Raw genomic sequence first — 25,042 nt, 5'->3', positions numbered from 1 at the left:
TGGTGGGGGTAGGGATATATCTGGGAAGGAAGCTACATAAGGTTTGGCAGTAGACTAATCTAGAGATGTGAAGAGAGAGAGAGAATGCAAACTTGGTTTCAAGATTATGATACTCAGAAGCAATATGAACAGGGAAGATTGGTCCTTGGAAGGGCCATGTTTTGGGTAGAGTATGTGTTCATAGGTCATGGTCTCATGTTTCTATTTATAGCCCCAGGACTAAAAATAGTGCTTTCTACTTAGTAAGTACTTAATAAATGTCCTTTAATTCATTTGTACTTTCTTTTTTTTTTCTTTTTTAGGTTTATTTTTGCAAGGCAAATGGGGTTAAGTGGCTTGCCCAAGGCCACACAGCTAGGTAAATTATTAAGTATCTGAGACCAGATTTGAACCTAGGTATTCCTGACTCCAAGGCCAGTGCTTTATCCACTATGCCACCTAGCTGCCCCAATTCATTTGTACTTTCATTAAACCTGGGGCTCCCTTAGGAATGGAACTATTTTTCCTTTATCATATTGTGGACTCCATGAGCATGTGCTCTTGTCTTCTCCATTAGTCTTAGTACTTTCTTATATCAATTTAATTTTATTGACATTTATAAATGCCAGCTGTGTGAATGACTTTGTACCAGTCTCCACCTCCCCCAGTCAATAATCTGGGTCTCCCCAACAACTGACAGTAATTATTCTCCAGTATTTCCTGTCTTTACCTACAGACTCACTCATGCCCTCCAATCAAGAGAAGGTTCTGTCTGGTGACATATATCCTGGATGGCAGCAATGGGAAGACAAAACCTTGGCACAGCCCATATTGGGTATGGATAAGGGTTAGAAAGCCAGTATATATAAATAAACTGAAGTTCATTTTTGGAATCAGCAAATGGTATAGACTTTGGGGATTTGTGTTTCTCTTAACTGGGGTAAGATTAAATGCATACTTTTTGAAGAGATCAAGACTCTGTCTACAGAGTATAAATGGAGAATCAGAGTAGGAGGAAAGAATCATTTACTTCCTGGCTACTTATGCTAAGTGTGCTTGCTTTGAGGAAATACCAGATAGGTGAGTCTAGGGGAACAGGGTGGGAAGGGTAGGCTAAGAGAATAAGGGTCTCTCAATTTTGAAGTTGTGTTTAATAAGGTAGACATAAATTCTGTGTCCTTGGAACTCCCCTAGTATGATGGGGAAGTAAGATACATAAAAAAGACAGAGGAAGACAAATAAAAATATAATTCCAAATATCTAGATATAACTGAGGATAATTCTGAAATAGTCCAAGATCCAATTTAAATTCCTCTTTTTGACATGTGAGGTTCTTTGTAAGATTGAATGTGACAAGAAATGTGAGAGGTTGCTCCCAAGTCACCCCTTCACAGAGATGAAAGATCTCTAGGTTTTACAAATTGTACACATTTTGGGCCTTTTCCAATGTATTTATCTGTTGTAATGATTTTTTTTTCTCCTCTTTTTCTTACTTAAAAAAATATTGTTTGTTTTCTGGGAAAACTTGGGAGGCAAGAAGGAAGGATATGAGGAAAACTATGAGGATGAAAGAAAAGACATCTTAATTCCTTCTAGTCTTAACAAAAACCTTCCAAAAGAGGCTTTTCCCAGGTTCCTCAGTTGCTAATGCTTTCTCCACTATGATTTTTTTAATTCAGCTTTTTATTCAATTAATGTTATTCAGTTATTCAGTCTGACCACCCCATTTGAGGATTTCTTAGCAAACATGCTGGAATGGTTTGCAATTTCATCCTCCAGTGAATCCAGTGGATCCATTTTGTCAGGAAATCATCAGGTAAGTGACTTACCCAGGGTTATACAGCTAGGAAATGTCCAAGACTGGAATTAAACTTAGGTCTACCTGACTTCAGACCCACTGTTCTCTCCACAGAGTCATACTCCTTCCATTTGATTTATAAGTCATTCTTGTTGTTTAATCATGTCCAATGCTTCATGACCCCATTTGGGGTTTCCTGACAAAGATATTAGAGTGACTTGATATTCCCTTTCCCAGCTCATTTTACAGATAAGGAAACTGAGGCAACCTGGGTTAAGTGACTTGCCCAGAGTCACCCAGTCAATAAATCTCTGAGGGGAGAACTTAGAAAGATGAATCTCCTTGACTTCAGGACTTCAGGATCAGCACTCTATCCACTACAGTACCCCCTAACTGCCCTTTAATTTTGCATGTTATCGCCTCCATTGGTATACGGAATCTCTGGAAGACACAGAATGTTTGTAACTCAACATTTAGCATGGTATCTAAGATATGATAAATCTTTAATAAAAGTCTGTTGACTGACTGACTAATTCTAATCAAGTGGAATTAAACAAAGATATTTTTCAGAAGAATGCCAATATTCTTGAAGGAAAAGGGCAATTCTTGGAAGGGGCTTTAAACAGAGAGTGGAGGAGAAAAAACAAGACACAGAGAAATGACCTTTAAAGAAGCTTAGTCATAGACAAAAAATTCATTGGTTATTAATTTGGGAGCTTAATTCTATACCTATATTTATAGCTATGTAGGCACACCCATATAATGTCATCATCTTTGTAATCATCAATATTTTTTAATTTTGTTCACCTTTTGAGAGTATCAGGTAGCAATTTTTATGTTGGGGATTCCACAAACATTAGATAGACAAAGGGAATTTCAGGTTTCACATAGAAGGTCATCCATTCTAGTTGACTGATTTAAAAAAATCAATCTCTTCTGACTGAAAAAACAGCAATTCTCTAGAATTAAGGAAGAATATATGACATTTTCCATTGGTCTTTAAGTTCTAGAAGTGAATGTCAGAACACTAACCCAATGAAAAAGAGAAGTGGAAGTCAGCAAAGGTTTCTTAGGAAACATGATCAATTTAGGGTTTGTTATGTTTGCCTCAGTCATCCCTGTGTCTTGTCACTCTTAAAGTGTTTGACCTCCCCCTTACTCAGTATAGAGTACATCCCAGGACCAAGCTCTCAGATGCAGGCTAGAGGCTTTGGTGTAATTGTGGCTGGAGGCAATAGAGATCTAAAGCCCAGTTCTAAAAATGACCTTGTGAGAAACAAAGATGATCACAAAGGCAATATCCAAATGGAACCACTCATCTTCACCTTTCTATTCACCCCTAATTCCTTTTACTCATTCTTGGGCTTGGTAGTATTGCTGATGAATTGTTTCAGTCATCTGACTCTTCATGGTCCCATTTAAGGTCTTCTTGGCAAAGCTACTGGAGTTACCATTTCTTTCTCTAGCTTATTGTACAGATGAGAAACTGAGGCAAATAAGATTAAGTGACTTGCTCTGGGTCACAGAGCTAGCAATTGTTTGTGACTGGATTTGAATTCAGATCCTTCTGACTCCAGGCCCAAAGAACCATCCCCTGGTCAACCTAACTGCCTTGAGGCTTAGTATATATCCTGTTTCAACCATCATGCCTACTCTGTTGAATAGTCTCACTTACCTTGATCTGGGTATGGTTAGATCACTTTATCCCTTTTGTTGAGGAGAAAGAATCAGAGATCATATCCCTAATTATAGATGCAATGTTTCTACTCAGGAAGCCTGAAAGGAAATGAACTCTCTCCTATAAGACATTTTGGATTGATGTCAACTTTGAAGTCCATTGAAGCTATTCACATTTTACAATATTTTATTGATGCCATTTTGTTTTTATAATAGTAATTCCTCTCCCTAATTCAGTTTGAATCTTCTCTTGTGCCACCAAATAGCCATCAAATAAAGTCAGATAGTACAAAAACCGTAGCTGACTGCATACCAACTAACATAATAATAATAATAATAATTGGTTAGGTGTTTCCTTATTTTCAAAGAGGACCAAAATGACATCAATATGGTAAGTCTTGTAGTATGTCCAACTGGGGTTGACCAGATTAATACAACCCAGATCAATCACAAGTCATTCTCATGAACAAGTAAGATGGATTCTTTTAACTTGTACATCTCATGTTCCCTTTGAGTTACTTCAATTCTGCTTTGTTTATAGAACATAGCCTCCTCTCTGATGAGGGCACACCATACTGGACTATTCTGTGCCAAGCGTCTCCTGTGTCTCACAGTCAATTCCAAAGTTCTTAAGAGAAACCTAGAGAGTGGCCTTCTATCACTTTTTTGACCCTGCTTTAGGGCTTGCCCTGTGTGAGTTCTCCATCAAATAGTATTTTTTTGGCAAACATACATTTGGGCTTCAAACAATGTAGCTAGCCCATCAGAGTTTGAAAGTAATGTTTGATTGCTTGGCAATTTAGCTCAAGAAAGGACTTCAGTGGCTGGTATCTTCTCTTGCCAAGTGATCTTCAAAATCTTCCTAAAACAATTAAAATGGAAGTGATTCAGTTTCCTGGAATAGTGGTGATAGATTATTTAGGTTCCACAGGGACACACCAATGAGTTCATCACAATGGTGCTGTAGAGCTTCAATTTGGTAGGCAATCTAATACCTCTTCTCTCCCACACTTTCTTTTGGAGCCTCCCAAATACTGAGCTAGTTCTGGCAATGCCAGTGTCACCCTTATTATCAATATGTATCTCAATGCAAAGTACAATGCAAAGGTAAGTGAATTTATCCATAGTATTTAAAACTTCTTCATTTGCTGAAACCAATGGATCCACATGTGTCTGATGGAGCATCTGTGTTTTCTTGGTATTGATTGTTAGGCCAAAATTAGAACCAGAAGGGAATAGCATCAAGAAAAGCTAAAGAGAGGGGTGGCTAGGTGGTGTAGTGGATAAAGCACCAGCCCTGGAGTCAGGAGTACCTGGGTTCAAATCCGGTCTCAGACACTTAATAATTACCTAGCTGTGTGGCCTTGGGCAAGGCACTTAACCCTGTTTGCCTTGAAAAAACCTAAGAAAAAGCTAAAGAGAGGCGGCTAGGTGGTGCAGTGGATAGAGCATCAGTCCTGGAGTCAGGAGTACCTGAGTTCAAATTCGGCCTCAGATACTTAATAATTACCTAGCTGTGTGGCCTTGGGCAAGCCACTTAACCCCATTGTCTAGCAAAAACAAACAAACAAACAAACAAAGGAATGAATGAATAAATAAATAATAAAATCTAAAGAAGAGAGTATTCAGTAAATAAATAGTGTCAGATGATGCAAAAGGCAAAGATGGATAAGAACTGAGGAAAACCATTATATTAATCAACTAAGACATTGATAACTTGGAGAAAGTATTTTCACTGGAATATGAGGTCAGAAAATAGTTTGCAGAGATTTAAAAAAAGTGGAAGAGGAAATGGAGAACCTAATGTGAATAGCTTACTTATGAAATTTAATCATGAGGGAGAAAGAGGAATTAAATAACAAGAATGAATGGATTGAACATATTATGTCAGCTGAAATAAAAAAGCTGAGGTAGCTATCAAGATTTCAGACAAAGCAAAAGCAAAAATATTCTTAATTAAAAGAAATAATCAGGGAATATAAGAAATGTTGCTAAAAGGTATCATAAATGATGTAATATCAAAATATTTAATATCAAATTATTTAATAATATCAAAATATTTAAATATTTAATATCAAAATATTTAATATTTCTTTGATAAAGCCCTCTTTTCTCAAATATTTGAGGATCTGAGTTAATGTTTTTTGTTTTTTAATTTAATAGATTTTCTCCAATGACATGTTTTTTTTGTCTTTTTATCTCTCATAGATCTATCTTTTTCTTTTTTATTCTCATTTTGTACAAATGTTTTTTTACATTAATAAAATATTCTTGTTTACAAGTAAACAAAATACCCCTCCCCCCATGAATATAGATAGACTTGTTTGGGCAAAAAAAGTAAAAGGGAGAGAAAAAAAATTAAATTAAAAAAAATAGTAATAATTGTAGGTATGGCCAGTTGACACAATGGAGGAAGCACCAGCCCTGGAGCCATGAGCACCCGAGTCCATATCCAGTCTCATAAACCCAACAATCACCCAGCCATGTGACATGCAAGCCACCCGTTCCCCACTGGCCTGCAAAAACCAAAAAGAAAAAAAAAGACAGAAAATAAAATAAAATAGTAATAATAGTAGGGGTGGCTGGGTGGCAGACAGAGCATTGGCCCTTGAGCCAGGAGCACCTGGGTCCAAATCCGGCCCCAGACACCCAAAGATCACCCTGCTATGTGGCCCCAGGCAGGCCACCCATCCCCACTTGCCTTGCACCCTCCCCCAAATAATAATAACAAAAAATGTGCTTCAGTCTTTGTTCCAACACCAACAACTCTGTCACTGGTGGATTACATTCTTTATGATAAGTCCATCACAAAAGTTACTTCCATAATTTTCCACCGTTGCCATTGCTGATCGCAACTCCCTCCTTTCTTATTTCTCCACTACCATGTACTATATTTTCTCTCTCCTTTCACTCTCACTCTGCTGTAGGGTCTCTGAGTGGTGCAGCAGACAGATCCCTGGTCCTGGGGCCAAGAAGCCCTGAGCCCCCATACCACCCCTTAGGCCCAGAATCCACCTGGTCCTGTGGTCCCGGACAGGCCATCCAATCCCAGCCCCTTGCAAGAAGTAAAAAAGAAAATGTGTTATATCTGACCAGTCTCCCCCCATGGTCCATCCTGTCCTCCTTTATTCACATCCCCATCCCTTCCCCCTGCTCCCCCCTCCTTCTTACTCCAGATGTCTATACCCCATTGAGTATATTTGCTGTTTCCTCTCCTAGCCATCTCTGATGAGAGCAAAGTTTCCCTCATTCCCCCTTGCCTCCCCCTTCCATATCATTACAATAGCTCATTATAATAAAAAAAATCTTATTATGTGAAACATCTTGGACTATTCCCCCTCTCCTTTTTCTTTCTCCCATTCCATTTCCCTTTTTTCTATTGACTCCATTTTTACACCATATTTTATCTTCAAATTCAGCTTTCTCCTGTGCTTCAACTTTATAAGCTCCCTCTACCTGCTCTATTAACTGAGAAGATTCATTATCAGTATCATTTTTCTATACATACAGTTCATCCTCATTAAGTCCCTCATATTTCCCCCCTCTCCTCCAATCTCCATGCTTCACCTGAGTCCTGTATCTGAAGATCAAACCTTCTGTTCAGCTCTGTTCCTTTTGAGGAACATTTGAAATTCCCCTGGTTCATTGAAAGTCCATCTTTTTCCCTGGAAGAGGACATTCAGCCTTGCTGGGTAGTTCATTCTTGGCTGCATTCTAAGCTCTTTTGCCTTCCAGTATATTGTATTCCAAGCCCTATGAGCTTCCAATGTAGTTTCTGCTAAGTCCTGTGTGATCCTGACTGCAGCTCCACAATATTTGAACTGTGTCCTTCTGGCTGCTTGTAATATTTTCTCTTTGACTTGGGAGTTCTGGAACTTGGCTATAATATTCCTAGGCGTTGGTTTTTTGGGATCTCTTTCTCAGGGGGATGGGTGGATTTTTTCCATTTCTATTTTGCCCTCTGCTTCTAGAATATCAGGGCAATTATCCTGTAGTAATTCTTTGAAAATGATGTCAAGGCTCTTTTCCTGATCATGACTTTCAGGTATTCCAATAATTTCTAAATTATCTTTCCTAAGTCTGTTTTCCATATCAGTTGTTTTTTCAATGAGATATTTCACATTTTCTTCTAATTTTTCATTTTTTTTTGTTTTGTAGTATTGATTCCTGATTTCTGGTAAATTCATCAATCTCCCTGAATTCTATTCTTTGTCTGAAGGATTTGTTCTCCTCAGAGAGTTTTCTTATCTCTTTTTCCATCTGGCCAATTTTGCTTTTTAAAGCATTCTTCTCCTCAATAACTTTTTGAACTGTTTTATCCATTTGACCAAGGCTGGTTTTTAGCATGCTATTTTCTTCAGCATTTTTTTGGATTTCCTTGACTTAGCTGCTGACTTCATTTTCATGTTTTTCCTGCATCTCTCTCCTTTCTTTTCCCAGTTTTTCTTCCAACTCCCTCATTTGATTTTCAAAGTCTTTTTTGAACTCTGTTATAGCCTGAGCCCAATTTCTGTTTTTCTTGGAGTCTTTAGATGCAGGAGCTTGTGCTTTGTCATCTTCAGACTGAGTATTTTGATCCTTCTTGTGCTCATTCGCGAAATATTTCTCAATAGTCTTCCTCTTATTTCTCTGCTTGCTCATTTTCCCAGCCTGGGCCTGGTTTTGGGGTGCTTCCTGAGTTTTTGGGACACTCCCACAGGGGTCTCAGTGTGTGAGGCTCTGTCCTCCCTCCCAGTCTGTGAATGACCATAAGCACCCCCTTTGCCATGGGGCCGAGGTGGGGGGGCCCTTTTGTTCTATGGGGGGGGGCCTAGACTGGGATAAGGATCTGAATGTGGTCAGAGCCCCAGAGTCCTATTCCAGGGGCAGAGGACAGAGCTCAACAGTCTCTCTCTTTTCACTCCCGTCCCTCAGCTCAATGGGCTCATGCCCTGGGGGCTCCTGCTTACCAGCTCCCCCTGCTTCTGTTTCAGGGTCTGGGCTGTGGAAAGACCAAGCTGCTTGCTGTGTGCCCTCAGGGCTGGGCTCCTCGTGCTTGCTCTGGCAGAGGTCCCCCACTGTTCCCCCACTTTGTGCCTGGTGCTCCCCTGAGTGCAACTCAGGAGACTCCCCCGCTGCTATGAGCCGCCTCCAGGAGGCTGAAGTCTCTTGCTCTGGCGGACCACCCCTCTGGCGGACTGCGCCTCCGACCCTGGAAGCAGAGCCTTTCTGCTCTTTTCCAGGTTACCTTGAGTAGGAGAACTGCCTCACTGGGTCCCTTTGTGGGTTCTGTCTTTCGAAAGTTTAGTTAGAGTCCTTAGTTAATGAGTTTTATCAGAGAGCTCCTAAGACTAGATCCCTTCTTGTCACCATCTTGGCTCCACCCCACCCCCCCAATTACATGTTAAAAGAATTTTTTACTAAAAAATTTTGAGTTCCAAATTTTATCCCTGTCCCTTTTTCCTCCCTCTTTCCATTGATGGTAAGTAACAAGATATAGAGTCTACATACACAATCACATAACATATTTCTATATTAATCATTTTGTACAAGAAAATGAACTCAGTTAAATTTATAAAAATAAAAGCCATTCTAATTTATAAGAATATGAACAGGTAGTTTTCAATAAAATAAATCAAAGAGATGTTTTGTCACATGAAAAATGCTCTAAATTGCTACTATTGATTTTTTAAAAACTAACTTAAAATGACACTGAATTTGCAACTTCCCCTGTCAGAAATGTCAAATCCTGGATGGAATATGGGAAAATAGGTATGATGATAAACTATTGATGGAGCTGTGAGCTGGTCCAATCATTCTGGAGAGCAATTTGGAACTATGTCTAAAGGGTTATAAAGCTCTCCATATCTTTTGATCCAGCAATAGCATTACTAAGTCTGTAGACTAAAGAGATCAGAGAGAAAAAAGGAAAGGGTCACATAGGTACAAAAATATTTAAAGTAGCTCTTTTTGTACTGGGAAAGGATTAGGAATCAATTGAGGAATGGCTGTCCAAGTTGTGATAGGCTTGCAACAGAATATGATTATGATATAAAAAAGACACCACAGTCGTCTCAGAAAAAAAACAAAACATGGTTAAGACCTATATGAACAGATACAAAGTGAAGCATAAAGAATCAGAAAATCTTTATTCACAATAACAATGTTGCAATGAAAGACTTGGCTACTCTGATAAATTGAATTATCCAAGACAATTCCAAAGTTTTCAGGAATAAAAAATGCTATACATCTCCAGAGAGAGAACTGATGAACTCTAAATGAAAACTGAAGTATAATATTCATGTTTTCTTCCTTTTTATTGTTTTTTAAAAATTTAGTGAACATGGAAAAAATGTTTTACATGATTTTACATGAATATATTTTGTCTACCTCCTCAGTGGGTAGAAGGGTCAGAATGAGAGAATTTGGCCTTGGAATTTTTAAAGAATGTAAAATAAATAAATAAACAAACAAGTAAATTATGAATTTTAAGAAAAAGAATGAATGGATCAAGTGAGGTATTTCTTAAAGAAAAGGGGAAAATATGTATTTGTAGGCAGCAGAGACAGAACCAGGAGATAAGGAATTACTGAAGAGTAGAGAGAAAGTGGGAATAATAATTCAGACAATCTTCTGCAGCAGAGAAGAAGAGATGAGATCAAGGAGCATATAGAAATGTTGACCTTGAAAAATGTTTTGAAGGGTTACTTTTTTTTATCTCAGTCAGGTATGTAGGAAAGAGATAGGGAAAGATATGCTATGCGACAAGGAAGGGGAAATGGGGAGTTCCTGATAAATTACTTCATTATGTTTAGTCATGTTTAAGGCAAGGTTCTCATCTGAATGGAAGGGGAAGAGGTTTCGTGGAAAGCTTGAGGAAGAACAACTTATAGCAGTTGGGATAGCAAATTAATAAAGAATGTTGCAAAATTCTTTTGCTAAAGTGAAGTCCCAGGCAAGATCAAGTAACTTAAATGTATAGCTGATCCAATGAGCCTAGTTTTGTGATTTTCAGAAGTAAATGTCTAGAAATGATGGATGTAGACAGTGATCCCAATCTTTAATTGCAATTAGGTGTGATAGACTTAGGGGGAAGGAGATTCTAGACTAAAAGATGGCATCAAGTTGAACATAGGCTCAAGAATAGAAAAGGAGGGAAAATGTAATCAGTGAAGTGATGTACTGCATCCTCAGCCACCATAATCAACTAGCACTGATGATCTGGGAAAGGACTGAGAGGAAGAGGGAATGAGGTTCACAGTGAGGAAAAAGAAGACAATGACTGTAATATGGACTAAGAAAAAGGTATGGAATTTCTATGACAAATTCATGACAAGATCAAGACTGTGCCCACCTCTGTATGGAATTGAGTTGGATTAGAGGACTAGGCCATGGAAACTGAGTGAATTAAACAGGAAAGTCAGGTAGTTCGAGGAAGTTTGCTCATGTAAACAAAATCAGAAAACTCCACTTGTCCTATGTCCCATTCAACCCCTGGCTATTAAAGGAGTTGGACTTGAAAGTAGTTTCAATAATTATAAACTTACAGGAGCATTGAATTTAGAGTTTAGAGAACCTTAGAGATCCCTCTAGACAAGCCACTCATTTTGCATATGAAGAAACTGAGGTCTTTTTTTTTTTATGTTTTTGCAAGGCAAATGGGGTTAAGTGGCTTGCCCAAGGCCACACAGCTAGGTAATTATTAAGTGTCTGAGACTGGATTTGAACCCAGGTACTCCTGACTCCAGGGCGGGTGCTTTATCCACTGTGCCACCTAGCTGCCCTGAAACTGAGGTCTTGAGAAAGTGATTTGCTTCAAGATAATATATTGGTGATGATAGAAGCAGATGGTTAATTTCTCAGACTTTAAATCCCTGTTAATTTAATTCCCTCTTGATAAGATCCATAAGTATGCATCCTTTGGGAATCATGAAACAAAAACACAGCAGGCACATCAAAGGCTGTTACCTTGAATTCAACATAGGCTTGGATTTTGAGACCATTTAGCAAGCTAGTGACAAGCTCATGAGCTATTTGGAGGAAATGCTAAGAGGATATATCCTTTTTGTTTTACTTTTAGAGGGACTCAATCCAAACAAAGCACAAGAAGACACTGTTGTGGGAAAAAGTGCTGGAAAACACCCAACACTGCAAAGTATGTGAACTGACTGCACTCCCCAACTCCTTTCCTTTCTCCCTTTAGACTGCATTACTCTGTATCTGCAGAAATGTGGTGGGGCAGTTTTGTCTGCACCATTATTACCTATTCAACTCATTTAATATGACTTCTGCATGGATATTTATAATTTGTGTGTTGGCTAGAGTTGTGTCTTTATCATACCCATGTATACTGTGGAAGTCCTTTCCACAGTAATGCCTGTGGAATTTATACAGCTTACCCTGCTTAAAGAAAGATTAATGTGTAGCTTAAAGAACCAGACTCTAAACAAATTCATCAAAAGGAATCACATATTTAATTTTACCATGTGCACAGCTCTAGTCTAGGTACTAAAGAAATCTCAACATACTTTATTGTTCCAGATTATCTCTAGTGACAATCACTCTGATTGCCCAGTCTTAGTTAACCTACTATTATAGGGAGGGGAAAGGGATTATATAGGATACTAGGGTTCTGGGGACCACACATTTCAACTTCAATGTTCCTTTCTCCCTTCTTGTTCTGCAGCTCACCGCAGTCATGAATGTCATTTCACTGCAGTGGGGAAAGCTTCTCTCTTGCATTTTATCATACTTCATGTTACTGATGATGTGAGTGTATGCAGTTATGACAAACAGAAAAGACAACTTGTGGTCAAAGAACCCTGGCTGTCTGGGGCATTAGGGGAAGAATTTATTCAACATAAGACAAAGGTGATTTCAGAAAGTGAAATGTATTTCCAATTGGCCCTCAGGTTATTTTCCCAGAATGACACCAAGAGCAACAGTAAGTCAAACCAGTTGAATCCCACCTGAATTTCTTTGAATCTCTAAACTATCTTCTCCCTTCCTTGAGTAATGGTCCCAACAGATAATAGATCTGGATTCAGAACTGGAAGAGATTCAGGGCAAGGAGAATTTTTCAGTGATTTTCAGACAATGTTTGTGTTTCTATCAGCACAGTTATTTAACTAGATAGGTACAACATATAAGATGGTCTCCATATTTGAAAAGAAATTTAAAGTATTAAAGTAACTTATATTTATACTGCAGGTTTTCAGGGAGAAATAAAATATTCTTTTATAAATGTTGCTACTTAGAGTGGAAAGCAAGAAATGATTTTAAATAGCACCAAGTCTTTTGGAGCCCCCTCTAATAGAGACAGAAGGGAATTCTTTCTTGTATTAGAGGATGGTGCATAGAGGATGTCAATCAGTTAGTTAGCAAGAATTCATTAGGTACTTAATATATTCCTGGCACTGTGCTGAATGCTAGAGGAATACAAAGAAAAAGTAAAAGCATGGTCCCTATCTTCAATTAATTCACATTCTAGTGGGACAGACAATATGCATGCAATTATCTATGTTCAAGATGCATATTGAGCAAATGGAAGATAATGACAAAGGCAAGACATCAGCACTGAAGGAGATGAAGCAAAGCCTTCTCCAAAAGGTGTAATTTGAGTTGAATCTTAATGAAAGTCAAGTCAGGAAGTAGAAGTGAAGAAAGAGGACATTCTTGACCTGGGAGAAACCAGCAAAATGGCATAGTGAAGAGAAGAAAAGATGGAGTGTTTAGTTCAACGAACAGCAAATAGTTCAGTCAAGTCGTAGAATATGAGATGCGGACATAATATAAGAAAACTAGAAAGTTAGGAAGGCCCAGGTTGTGCAGGGCATGAAATCTGTACAACTTGGTATTTGATTATGGAAATGGTAGGAAACAACTAGAATTGATTGGGTAACTGAGTGACGCGACAGTCCAATGTTTTAGGCCCATTACTTTGGCAGTTCAGTGGAGGATAGACTAGAAGAAGGAGAAATTTGAGACAGAGTGACCAATTAATTGGGAAGTTATCGCAATAATCTTGATGAGAGTTCCTGGCCTAGTGTAGTTGTCATGAGAGTAGAGAAGAGACATGTACAAGAGACCTCAGAATATATAAATTATAAGAATTGACAACATACTAGACAAATGGGGTCAGTGGGAGTAAGGAGTTAAGGATCAATCAGTTAATGAATAAGCATAGTATTTATTAAGTACTAACCCTTATGCTTGGCACTAATAAATACAAAGTGAAAAAAATCCTTTCCCACAAAGTTTTGTCCTTCATTTCTTTTTTAAATTTGTTATATTTATTTAAGAAAATGGGGGGGGGGGCGTGGCTAGGTGGTGCAGTGGATAAAGCACTGGCCCTGGAGTCAGGAGTACCTGGGTTCAAATTTGGGCTCAGACACTTAATAATTACCTAGCGGTGTGGCCTTGGGCAAGCCACTTAACCTCATTTGCCTTGACAAATCCTTAAAAAAAAAGAAAAGAAAATGGGGTTAAGAATAACTTGTCCAAGGTCACACCGCTAGGCAATTATTAAGTGTCTGAGGCCAAATTTCAACTCAAGTCCTTCTGATTCCAGGGCTGATGCTCTAGCCATTGTACCACCTACCTGTCTCTTTGTCCTTCATTTCAAAGAAGACCTTGACATCAGAGAAGTAATACCATGACAAGCATGTGCATTGGATTCTAGTCACCAGTCTCACTTTCTCTTCCAGAGCCATCTGGGTCCAGTGATCAGATATGAAACAGGATGACCAGAGAGGCCCTGGATGTGAGGCAATCAGTGTTAAGGGACTTGCCCAAGGTCCCGTAGCTAATAAATCAAGTGTTTGAGGCTAGATTTGAACTCCTACCCTCCTGACTCCAATATCAATACTCTATCCACTGTACCACCCAACTCCCACAAGGAGTTTACATTCTAATGGAGAAGTACATATTAAAATATATATGGGATAAAAACAAATGAACTGTTAAAAGTATATACAAAGAAGGGAACAAGGGAATTTGAAAGGTAAGATAGTAGTGGTTGAGAGGATCAAGAAACAATTCCAGAAGATTGTGTATTAGCTGTAACTTGCAGAAAGAGAAGGATTCTAAAAGAGATAAGAGGGGAGCACATTCCAGGCTTATGGGAGTACCAGGGCAAAAACACAAAGGCAGAAAATCCAGTTTCATGCTTGAGGAAAACAGAAGTCTGTTTGTTTACACTGAAGAATGTGGAAGTTAGAATAGCATCTAATAAGACTATAGGTTGGGTCCAGTTTGCATAGGAGTTAAAAAACAGAATAGTTTATATTTTGTTGTTCAGTCATTTGGTTGTGTCTAAGTCTGTCACCTTATGAATCATAGTACATCAGGTCCTCTATTCTTTATTATTTCTCAGTGTCTGACAAAGTTCATGTTAATTGTTTCCGTGACTATCTATCTTTAACATCCTCTGCCATCCTCTTTTCCTTTTGACTTTAATCTTTCCCTTCAGGATCTTTTCCAATGAGTCCAGTCTTCTCATTATGTGTTCAAAATTTTTAAGCTCAAGCTTAAGTATTTTATCTTTCAGTGAATAGCTTAAATTAATTTCTCTTAAATATAGACTGATTGGGTCTCCTTGCTATCAAAGGGACTCTTAAAAGTCTTCTCTGATACAATTTGAAGATATCAATTCTTGATACTCAGATTTCCTCATAGTCCAACTGCCACAGTCATACATTGATTCCTAGTGGGAAAATCCATCTTTTTGACTACACAGACATTTGTTGGCAAGGTGATCTCACTGCTTTTTAATTATACTGTCCAACTTTTCCAAGAACTAAGAATTTATTAACATGACTGCAGTCATCATCTGCAATGATCTTTAAGCCCAAGAAATGGTTCCATTTCTTCTTCCTCTGCTTGTCAGGAAGTGATGGAGCCAGTAGCCAAGATCTTAGCTTTTTTTTTTTTTATCAAAATAGCTTTTGCACTCTCCTTTTAAAAAATATTTATTTTTCCAACAACATGCAAAGATAGATTTCAACATTCATTTTTTGTAAGGTTTTGAGTTCCACATTTTTCACCCTCCCTCTCTACCCTCCCCCAATGTCTTGACAGTGAGTAATCTGATACATGTACAACTATTTTAAACATATTTCCCTATTAGTCATGTGAAAAAAATCAGAATAAAAGGGGGATAACCATGAGAAAGGAAGAAGCATAAGAATTGAAAATAGTATGCTTTGGTCTGCAATCAGAACTATGGAGTTCCTTCACAAGTCCTTCAGAATTGTCTGTGATCATTTTACTGTTGTGAAGAGCTAAATCCATCATTGTTGATCATCAGTCAATGTTGCTGTTTATGTGTACAATGTTCTGGTTCTGCTCCTTTCACCCAGCATCAGTTCATGCAAGTCTCTCCAGGCTTTTCTAAAGTCTGCCTGTTCACGATTTCTTACAGAACAATAGTACTCTATCACAACTTGCTCAGTCATTCCCAATTGATTGGTATCCCCTAAATTTCCAACTCTATGCCACTGCAAAAAGAATGATTTGTATACATATGGGCTTTCCCTCACCTTTTTTTTTTTTAATCTCTTTGAGATATAGACCTATAGTTGTATTGCTGGATCCTAGTATATTCACAGTTTTATTGCCCTTTGGGTGTAGTTCAAACTGCTCTCCAGAATGGTTGGATCAATTCACAACCCCACCAATAATGCATTATACTCTCTCCACTCTCTCTCTCTTCACCAAGAGGCTTCTCCATTCCTTTTCACTTGCTGCCATAAGAGTGGTATTATCTGCATATTTAACAATGTTGATATTAAAGCCTTAATTCAAGCTTTTGATTCATCCAGTCTGGCATTTCACATGATATGCTCTGCATATAAATTAAATAAAGAGGTAATATAGGGCCTTGTCATACTCCTTTCCCAATCTTAAACCAATACATTTTTACATTTTTTATTCTGTGACTTCTTGACTTAACATGTAACTTCCTCAGGAGGCAAGTTAGATGATCTGGTCCTCCCATCTCTGAAGATTTGCCATATTTTGTTTTGATCTGCACAGTCAAAGCCTTTAGGAGAAGTAAATACTTTTCAGTAGCTCACTTGCTTTCTCTCAAATTCAGAGAATGTTGGCTATTTGGTCTACTTCCTTTGCTTCTTCTGAAACCAACCTATTTTCTTGGCAATTCCTGGTTCTCATATTGCTAAAGTCTAGCTTGAAGAATCTTAAGAATAACCTTGCTGGCATGGAAATGAGTGCAACTATTTGATAATTTGAACATTTTTTGGTTTGACCCTTCTTTAGGATTGGTACAGAAACTGATCTTTTCTAATCCTTTGCTGAGTTTCCAAATTTGCTGCCCCATTGCCTATAGCACTTTAATGCATCATTTTTTAGGATTTGAAGTAATTCTGCTGTAATTCAGTCACCTTCAGCAGATATGTTTTAGCAATGATTTTGAGGAGAGGAGAGGAGAGGAGTGGGGAGGGGAGGGGAGGGGAGGGAGTCTGCAAACTACTGGTCAATTAGTTTGACTTTGGTTCATGAGAAAATTCTAGGATGATTCATTAACAAAATATTTGAAGAACTTCTCTACAGAAAGATATGAAAAAGAACAAACCTATTTTCATCTTTTTTAAAATAGCATTCCTGAATTAATTTATAAAAGGAATGGTGTGGCTATAGATTGCTATAGACATCGAGATTTAAGTAAAGCTTTTAACAAAGTATCTCAGATTCTGTCTGGGTAGAAGACAGGAATGAATTAGAGGGAAACAGACAGATAGATGCAGAACTAGATGGGCAAAGAGCATTTGTTAACATTTCCATGTCAACTTAATAGACATTCTCCAATGGAATAGATCAAGGGACTGTTTTTGACCCTGTACCATTTAATGTTTTGAAAAATTATTAGATAAAAGTGTAAAAGATATAATCATGTAATTTGATCATTATGTCAGGCTGGAAAGAATTACAAGAATGCTAGATGAGAAATTCAGGAGTCAAAAGCACCTTGACAGTGTGAAACTTTGAACTAGATCTAATCAAATGAAATTCAGCCATTTAAAAAGTATTTACTAAGCACCTGCTATGTTCCAGATACTGTGCTAAGCCCTGGGAATAAAGAATGAGGAAAATGCTAGTCCCTGTCAAGAAGGAATCTCAAAATCGAATGGGGAAAACAACTAACAAATAAATGAACACAAATTCTATACATAAAAATAGGGAATAAAGAAGGCACTAAGAGGGATTGGAAAAGAAAGAGAGAGAGAGAGAGAGAGAGAGAGAGAGAGAGAGAGAGAGAGAGAGAGAGAGAGAGAGAGAGACAGCACTTTGGGTATGGGGGTATAGCTAAAGAAAATACTTGAGTTAGGAGATAAAGTTTTGTCCTTAGAATGGCAAGGAGGTCAATACAATAACCATAAATATAAAGTTTTAATATTTGGATTCATGAGGTGTTTCATAATTGTAAAATGCAGGAGAAATGGTAAGAAAATGTGTCTTCTCAAAAGTATCTAAGGGTTTTAGCAGAATGCAAGCTTGCTATGAATGATATGATGATCAAAAAATTAATCTGAATTGAGTGATTCATTAAGGGAGATATGGTTTTCAGGACTAATGAGGTGATTAATCCATCCTAGTCTGATCTTTTCTGAACTATTGTGCTCTGTTCTGAGTATCATATTCTAAGAGGGATATTAAACTGGGGAAAAATCAGAACAGAGAGTGACCTTGAGTTTATGCATTATGGAGATCAGTTGAATAAATTGGACATGAATGCTCTGGAGAAGGGAAAACTTGGGGTGTATTATGTGTGTGTGTGTGTGTGTGTGTGTGTGTGTGTGTGTGTGTCTGTATGAGTGTAGAAGAGGACTTGATAGTTTAGTTTATAACTTTGGAGAAGTTATGTGGAGAAGGAATCAGAATTGCTGATGAGTAATGGGCTGCAAAATTGCCAAGAGACTAATGTATTTGTCAGGGGAAATTCCCTAAAAACCCAAGTGCTTCAAATGCGGAATAAACTATATTGAGAGGTGATGGATTCCCCCTCATGTGAAGTTTTGAATCGATGACCAATTTTCCAGTACGCCATAGTGGGTATTCCTTTTACATGTCCTTTCCAACTTTCAAATTCTGTGATTCATACTGAGATCTTTCTGACACCAAGACCAGTATGTACTCCAATATCTTCTGCAGAGAATCACACGATACAGGTCCTTGCAGTCTGCGAGCTGGATAGAGACATTGAGGTAAAGAACCAAATCCATTTTGCCACGGATGGGGAGGATTTCTTCCAGACAGATGATCGAGTTGACCACTGGGTTTTCATGAAACCTATAGGAGAACAACTCAAATCCCTAGCAGAAATGATTTCTGGAGAAATCTGAGGAAACAATACATGAGGAAATATTGGGTCAACATGATGAGGACAATCCTGCAATACTCAAGCATAAAGGAAAGTGCTGAGTTCTCCTTCCTCTTATCTCATAGCAGGCGTCAAAGCCAACACTTGTACTTTTGCAGAGAAGCTAGTGTATTCAACAGTAGCCTAGATTCTAGTCCCAGGTCACAGTCAACCAATGGTGTTCTGGATCCATCACAACCCAGCTTGCGAGAGCTGATTGGTTAATTTTCCACAGGAATCTTTATGCTTCAGCAGATAGCAAATGTGACAAAAAGAGGGTTTGATTTATTGTTTGGTTGCCTAGACTTTAGAAAGGTTTGGAGAAAATACTTAAAAGTGTATTTTTTCAGAGAGCCAGTTGTTAAATATTTAACAGTAGAGCTCTGCATCTACCTCATTAGAACCCATCAACTTCAAAGAAATGAGTGGCATTATTGTTTCATGACTTTACTCAAATGAGGAGAGTACTCCTCTGGTGTAGAGTAATCCTAGTTTCTCTCAAACAATGAGATTATTTTTTAAGCACTGGTAGTTCCCTTCAAATTGAGAAAGACCTAATTGTACATTTGCGACAGGGCAAGTTTGGGACAGCATTGACAAAAATAGAAAAATGAGATAATTCCTTTTCTCAAGGAGTTCATGTTGTCACTGGAGGAGAAAACACATAAAAGAGGGCCTGCCTTCAGGATGGTAGGCAAGGTCCTATGGTTCTTTTGATACTGATTCAGACTAGTTGAAAGAGCCCAGATGACCTTAGGGTACCTAGGTAGAGTAGATAGCAAAGATTATATGTCTACAGGGCTGAGTTTCATGGCAGATAATAAAGCTGACTGATCTTTCATCATACCAAATGATTGTAGTTGGTGATTTCCTAACTCATTCAAGTGATATAAACAACTATTTCACACCCCCAAATATAGGGTTGTAGGGGAAGGAGCTGAGGAGATAAGCTAGAATGGTATAGTTCACAAAGTCTCCCTAGAAGAAATAATTTGAAGATCACATTGAATAAAGAGTTCTGGTCTCCCTCCCTTATCCTTCAGTGGCTAGGAATGAGGGAGGGTCAGGAAAAAAGGTTGGGTAAAAACAGGAAGGGAATAATTGCAGCAAAATTGGAGGGAAGCACTTCCTCTAAGCCCTCTTACTCCAATGTTACCAAATCATTCAATCTTATCATACTCAGAGATAGTAGACTCATCACATTTAAGACTTACTCTCAAGGGGCAGCTAGCGGACGCAGTGGATAAAAAATGGGCCTTGGAGTCAGGAGTAGCTGGGTTCAAATCCAGTCTCAGACACTTAATAATTACTTAGCTGTGTGGCCTTGGGCAAGCCACTTAACCCCATTTTCCTTGCAAAAAACCCCTAAAAAAATAAAAAGACTTACTCTCAGAATACATGATCATGTATGATGTGGAGCAAAATCAACAACAAGAAAACTTCTACTTCTATTACTCCAAATCTGGGCGAATAATCTATAGTGTATGAGAAGAGAGTAGGGAGGCAACAATTTGAGAACCTGGTACTAAGTTCCGGCTTAGGCAAGAAGTCAAAATATAAACAGGTACCACTTGTCTCTCATGAATTATTGACTTGTGGCAGAAGGGTTTGTGTAGCTCAATGAAATTCTGAGTCATGTCCTGCAGGGTTACCCCGGTCATAGTGGAGAGTTCTGATCCACTGGAGAAGGAAATACGGGTCACTCCAATATCTTTGCCAGGAGAACCCAATGGATAGTATCAACATGAAAAAAGTCCAAGTGATAATGAAGAGTGAGTCATGACTAAATGAACAGTAACATCCAACACTTGACAAGCTTTTGATTTGGGGGAAAAAGACTAGAAAACAGGTGGATAAGAAAATATAGAAGTAAAAATAGCTAGAGACAAATGACACATGAATCCTTCTCTCTTGAATTGTCTTCTCAGTACCTTCCAGAAGTGACTGTATCCTATCATGATCATCTGATAATGGCAATGTTACTCTTTCCTGCTTGGCTACTGGCTTCTATCCCCATTCCATCCAGTTACACTGGGAGAAGAATGGGCAGCTGGGGGTATGGGGCAAGAGAGTTCCAGTGGGACTCTGCCTAATACTGATGCCACTTTCTACCTTCAAGTCACCCTAGAGCTCCCTCCAAGGGACACAGAGACAAATTATACCTGTGTGGTAGAGCATGGTGCCCTGGAGATGCCACCTATATACCCTGGTAAGTGTTTTTTCTCAAGTTGCCTGGGTTTATTCCCAAAATTCCAGTACCTGGAATGCTGTTGTCCTCTCTTGACCTTCATGCAGTGAAGGACTGAAACAAGTGAAAAATCTGAGAGACAGACTTTCTAGATAATTGATGTAATTAGGTTTACAAATAACCAATAAATTGATGATCAGTGGTCTCTCTTAGTAACAAAAGACAAAACCATGGGCATCCTTGAGTCTTTATATACCTTTTTAAAAGGAATTACCCCTGAAAAGTGAAAATCATCCCAAACTGGCAAACAATTAATGAGGGAGTGGGCATATTATTGAGCAGGTGGGCCAAAAGTCTTTAGTTCCTTCTATTGAGAACATGACTTGATCATGAGTCAGTCCAACAATCTGGACAAGGGAATCCATTTCTACCCATACCACTCTGTTGGTTTTCTCCTTCTTAAGCTGGGTCACCCTCAGTTCTGGTTGGGTTTTGTTTTTAGGGGTTTTTTTGCAAGGCAAACAGGGTTAAGTGGCTTGCCCAAGGCCACACAGCTAGGTAATTATTAAGTGTCTGAGAACGGATTTGAACCCAGGTACTCCTGAGTCCAAAGCCGGTGCTTTATCCACTACACCACCTGGCCGCCCCTCACCCTCAGTTCTAATGGAGAGTTCCAAGACGAGAGAATCATTTTCTAAGCACAAGAATTCATCTAGATTAGATTCTGTTTGTAAGGTTTTTTAAATTGGCTCCCACACAAGATAGTAGAGCATGTACCTGGAGGATCTATCAGCAGTGTCCAAAGAGAAAAGAAAAAAATTCTCAATCTTAATTTAACAATTGGCTATGAACATAATAGAAAATAACTTCTCTCAGGTCTTACTAGACAAGATCCCCAAGTGTCCCTTTTCCCAGAAAAATGCCCACTGTCATTTGCTAGTGTTCTTTACTTCCTGCAGTCCCCGTGAGGCCTCCTACTACAAAGAAGCCTTGGTCCAAGGCCCTGGGCATCCTGGCAGCATTCATTGTAGTTCTGAGTTGTGTTGGAGCCTTCATTATATGGAAGAAGAAGATAGATGTGTATGTATGGGGAGAGGAGAAAACTGCTCAAATACAAAAAGGGAAAGGAAGAGGTAGGGAGGGCATAATGAGTGAGGATATGACACTTTTCCAGCGACCTCGTGGTGTTCTTTATGAGAAAAGCCCTTTCTAAACAGAACCATGGACTTTCTAAGATGGAAGAGACATTAGGAGCTTTCTAGTACACTTGGTAGAATTTTATTTAGTTTCAGTTTAAAGGCTTTCATGGAACCCACTAGTGCCCTCCTCCTCTCCATAAATTACATTGTATTCTACTATTTTGTTAGATTTTTAAAAAAGTTAATTAATATGTTTTTTACATTGCATATATTTACATGTCTCACTTCATATTTTTCTCGTAATAAAATAAAATGATTAAAACAAAATTATCAATGCAATGAACTCATCTGAAAATGCTTACAATATTTACCATTTGTAGTAACCTTGCTCCCTATTTTAAAAAACCTAACAAATCTTTTTTCTCTTTTTCCAGCCCAACTCAACCACATTAGAAAAACAAAAAAGAAGAACAAATGTTTGTTCAAAATTGTTAATTTTTATAATATTGCTGTTATGAGATAAATGATTCTTCCCTTCTTGCTTATTTCTTTCTGCATCAGTTTCTGTGTGTGTGTGTGTGTATAATAACTTTTTTCATACTAAGCATTTATGCTTCCTTTTGGTTTCCTTCATTAGAATATAAGCTTAGTAAATGAATCAAGATTCCTTCTTTGTGTCTATATTCTCTGAAGTATGTAAATATCTGGCAAAAAATTGAGGAACTTAATGAAAATTCTCCAGTTTATCAAAATGCAAAGTACCAGGGTACTGAGATGAAGGCTAACAAGAACAGAGAAGATAAATGGAGAAAGTACAGTAGAACTACAACCTACCTGTTCCTTGAAGCAGTGTCATTCTTGATGTAACCCAATATTCAAATAGGGGGTGTGTGTATGTGTGCATGTTTGTGTGTGTGTGTGTGTGTGTGTGTGTGTGTGTGTGTGTGTGTGTGTGTCTACAAGATCCTTTTACTGATTCATATTGAATTGGAAGTTTACTTATTCACCCTCTTCTGGAATTCTTTTTCAGAGTAACTGCCATATATCCCTGCCTTTCCTATCTTTACTTAGATGATTTTTTATAACCAAGTATAAGATTTACCATTCACCCCTGTTATATTTCATTTTATTAGATTTAACCTAATGCTCTAGGTTGCCAGAATCTTTTTGGTTCTTAGCTCTGGCATCAAACGTGTTAATTATTTCTCCCAGATATGAATCACATACAATCTGTGCCTTTATCCAAATTACTGATTTTTTTTAAAAACCTGCTTTGGAACAGAAAATTTACTTACCCTGGAGTTCCCTCTCATCATATAATCACAAGGCAGTGCCAGTTCCTATTCCTAATGAGGCCCTATTTAAGGACACCTCTTCTATCGCAAGAACAACAATAATCATAATTTTAACTGTCTAGTGGACACAGGATGTAGGTAGATAGACTACCTCCAATGGTGCAGGTCACCACCCACACACCTTCTGGGTAATTCCTTTTCATGGCTTTCCTTAAATTCTCTATTGTTGCTGTTCAGTCATTTCAATCATATTTGATTCTTTGTGATCCATTTGGGATTTCCTTGGCAAAAATACTAAGGTGGTTTGCCATTTCCTTCTCCAACTCCTTTTACTGATGAGGAAACTAGGCAAACAAGGTTAAGTGATTTGCCCAAGATCACACCACTAGTAAATATCTGAAGTCAGATTTTTAACTGAAGTCTCCTCAACTCCAGACCTGGAACTAATTCACTGAATTGCTCCAAAATTCTTTATAAAGTTTCCATTTTAACATTCTCATTAGGATAATAGTTCATAGTTAATATCCATTAGACTCAGTTTCATGGTCTGTAAAATGAGATGGATCAAGTAGGTGCCTCTGAGAGCTTTTTGCAACCCAAGATTTAAGATGTTAGAGTCCTGACATTGGTACCTGCATCAATGTCATCAAGGTCAATGTTCTTTTTACTACCCCACACTAGAACTCCTATGGAGGGAAAGTATTGGGCATAAGGATTATCAGGGATGATAGAGATCAGCCTAAAGTAGTGGGACAGTTACTTGCAAGAGTCAGTAAACCTGGTCTGGAGTCCTATCTGTGTAAAAACACACAGACTCCATAAAGTCTCATCATTGGGTTCCATCAGCTAAAAGGGATGAAAACCCATTATCAAAACTAAAAGGTTTAAAAAGAAAGCACTTTGTAAATTTCCAAGTTTTGTGTAAATATGAATTGCTATTATCATAATGAAACACATCACATGATATTGTCTAAGGTCATGCAGGGAAACAATAGAGATAGAATTTAAGCTGACTCTCTTTAAGGATTGCAGAATGACAATATGTCAGACCCATATTGGAAGAGGGATTAACTCACTTGATCTTCCTATCAGTCTTGTGGGTTGGGAGTTAATGGGTTTATTAGTCTCATTTAACTGAAAATGAACTTGAGATTCAGAGTTACTGTACCTGCCTAGTTAAGCATTCTTCCCTGTTTCCTCCATTTTCCATATACAATGCTATAGAAATGGGCATCTTCCATAAATGAGTGTTCCTATTACATTCAGTTTAGCTACATTAAAACTGGATTCCTTGGATTGTTCTCTCATTGCTCCATTTGGCCAAGTCTTGTATCCCTCCAACAATTGTAAATTCCATGGTGGCATTGACTATGACTGCTCCTACATCATCCACAGCCCTGGCATCTGCTTGCAAATGTTTAACAATCAGCTCAATGAAATAAATATTTGCAGGACATATTCTCCAGGTCTAGCATTCTGCTTCTTTGCAATTTAGCACACTGAGCTATATCCTCTAGTACCCATCCAGGGAAAAAATCTAATCTCTTCTCCATGAAACCATTTTAGATACTTCAGGACAGTTAACATTCTACCCCCCCCATCCCCAGT

The 25,042-nt window shown here is 38.2% G+C and overlaps 1 pseudogene; it reads left to right on the top strand.

Moving 5' to 3' along the window:
- The first annotated feature begins 974 nt into the window (after window positions 1–974).
- Window positions 975–22,213, top strand: LOC141521660 (major histocompatibility complex class I-related gene protein-like; annotated as a pseudogene).
- Window positions 22,214–25,042: the final 2,829 nt, after the last annotated feature.

This window comes from Macrotis lagotis, chromosome 1, assembly GCF_037893015.1.
Source record: "Macrotis lagotis isolate mMagLag1 chromosome 1, bilby.v1.9.chrom.fasta, whole genome shotgun sequence".
In the NCBI taxonomy this organism is placed as follows: Eukaryota; Metazoa; Chordata; class Mammalia; order Peramelemorphia; family Peramelidae; genus Macrotis; species Macrotis lagotis.
Note: the sequence above shows the minus strand (reverse complement) of the source record. Positions and strands in the feature narration are given on the sequence as shown.